Here is a 2,003-nt window from a genome sequence, read left to right on the forward strand (position 1 = left end):
TGCTACACCCCTACTGTTACTCCCAGCCCCCTAACTCCCACCTCAATTCCCATCCCTTCAGCTCCCCTAACTGGGTGACTAGAAGTCACCCAGTTCCCAATCCAGGCCCCCACTTCTCACCCATAGAATCATAATACCCACTCTCACACCCCTATTGCTATCCACTCCCAGCTCCCTAACCCCCACCCCAATTCCCATCCCCTTATCTCCCAGTCCCCAACGCCCTCAATTCCCACCTTTCCCACCCTCGACCACTTCCATTCCCCACTTCCAGCGCAACCCCTGAACCACCGCCGGATGCACCCTTCCTCCGACCGACTGCCATCACTCTCATCTCCCAACCCAGCCCCCTATATCCCGGGCATCCCTCTCCACCTCCACCTCCGTTCCCATCTCCCGGCCCCACGCAGGCGCGGCGCTGCCCTCCCCGTCGGGGCGGCGCTTGGGGCCGGAGCGCTGCGGGCATCGGAGCTCCGGGAGCGGCTGCAGCGGAGCGGTGGGATATCGGAGCTCCGGCAGCTCGAAGGTACCGAGAAAACCCCGGGATGACCGATGGAAGGGTTTCTCCCTGGCTTTTTCTTCAACCCCGAGGCTGTGACTGCGCGCTGTGCCCGGGGAGGGTGGGACTACAGCCTTTCGGGATACCTTGCTCCCTTTAGGATGAAGCTATCCCATTTGGGATGGCACCGTTTCCTTTGGGATGCTCGGGGCACTTGTGGCTTTGGGGACGGTGTAAGGGGGGACAACTGCATGGTGAGGGGTGAAGAAAGGTTTTAATGGGGCGGGGGGGAGTGGGGGGGGAAGGGGTAGGGAAATGCACGCACACCCCTGCACTGCTTTGCTTTAAACACGGTGCTGCCCTTGGCTCGAAGAAGAGGCTGAGATTTTGGGGATGCTGCAGATTGGGGTTGTGCAAATCAGACCCCTGAATGGTTAAAACCTTTCAGCTGCTCCCAGTGCAGCTGAGCTGAAGTGAAACTTTCGGCAGCGAGGCCTCGTGGAGAGCAGCATCAGCCACAGAGCATGGGAGGGGAAAGCTGGGAGGTTTCAGAGTTCTTCTTTGTTCTGAATTTTTGGGACAAACCCAATGGCTTTTAGAAAGTTAAAGTGAGATAGAGAGCTCCTGTCCTCAGGGTGACGCAGGGAGGAAAGCGATGTTTCTGCAGGTTCCCAAGCAGGGATGTGAGCCTGGCTTTCCCTTGTCCCTGTGACAGGAGGCATTACCTCTTTCTCCCCGTGTTTTTTGCTGCCCTGAAAATGTTATTTCAGAGCTGAAAACACCAGCCTGGTGCTTTTCAATTGGGCATCCCATTAGGAGTGTCTGTGTGCCTGCACCCCTCACCTCCTGTGCTGGTCACTGCCAGCTGAGCCTGGGATGCACGCACAGCACTTGGGTTTATTGCCACGTATATATTATCAATTAATTATTGCCAATTCCCATTATGCTGCTGCCTGGGTGCTGGGGAGAGCTGGCAGACAGCAAGAGGAGATGAGAGCAGGACACTGTTTGCAGGGATAGAGGGATGCTGTTAAATCCTACGGCTCGCTTTCTGGCTGCATCCAGCCAGGACGGCACTTTGTGGGCTGCTCTCATCTCCCTGCTGGCCTTCATCCCTTGGGATCATCCTCCAGGGAACCCCTTCCCCATTGGGTTATGGAAGAATTAAGGTGGTGGGACAAGGGAAGAGCTGCTCCTATCTTCCCCACCCCTTGGGATTGCCCCCTGGAAAGCCCCTTCCCCAAGGTTTCTGATGGGATGAGGGCATGGAAGAGTTAAGGTGGTGGGACCATGGAATGGTGTTGGGATGGACTCAGCTTGCAGCAGGTGCAGGGACTTCCCTAGAGGCTCTGCAGCTTCATCCCATTGGGAAGAGCATGAATTTGGGCAGATTTCTCTTCTAAGGTGCTGCGTGGCTCTGGGATAAGGAGGATTTGGGGCTGGTAGGAGGTAGTGATCTCCAGTCTGTGTGCTGGTGTCTCCTTTGTGAAGGGCCATGTTGGTA

At 56.5% G+C, this 2,003-nt stretch overlaps 1 protein-coding gene across 1 annotated transcript in view; it reads left to right on the plus strand.

The window, feature by feature from the left end:
• The first annotated feature begins 437 nt into the window (after positions 1-437).
• CAPN5 (calpain 5) overlaps positions 438-2,003 on the plus strand; it is a 51,261-nt gene continuing 49,695 nt past the window's right edge. Inside the window, exon 1 of the mRNA XM_042838220.1 lies at positions 438-526. The gene's annotated coding sequence lies outside the window, so the exon portion shown is untranslated. The remainder of the gene's footprint in view (positions 527-2,003) is intronic.

The sequence above is a fragment of the Centrocercus urophasianus genome, unplaced genomic scaffold (assembly GCF_019232065.1).
Source record: "Centrocercus urophasianus isolate 14NV4802_14NV808 unplaced genomic scaffold, USGS_Curo_1.0 seq_74, whole genome shotgun sequence".
In the NCBI taxonomy this organism is placed as follows: Eukaryota; Metazoa; Chordata; class Aves; order Galliformes; family Phasianidae; genus Centrocercus; species Centrocercus urophasianus.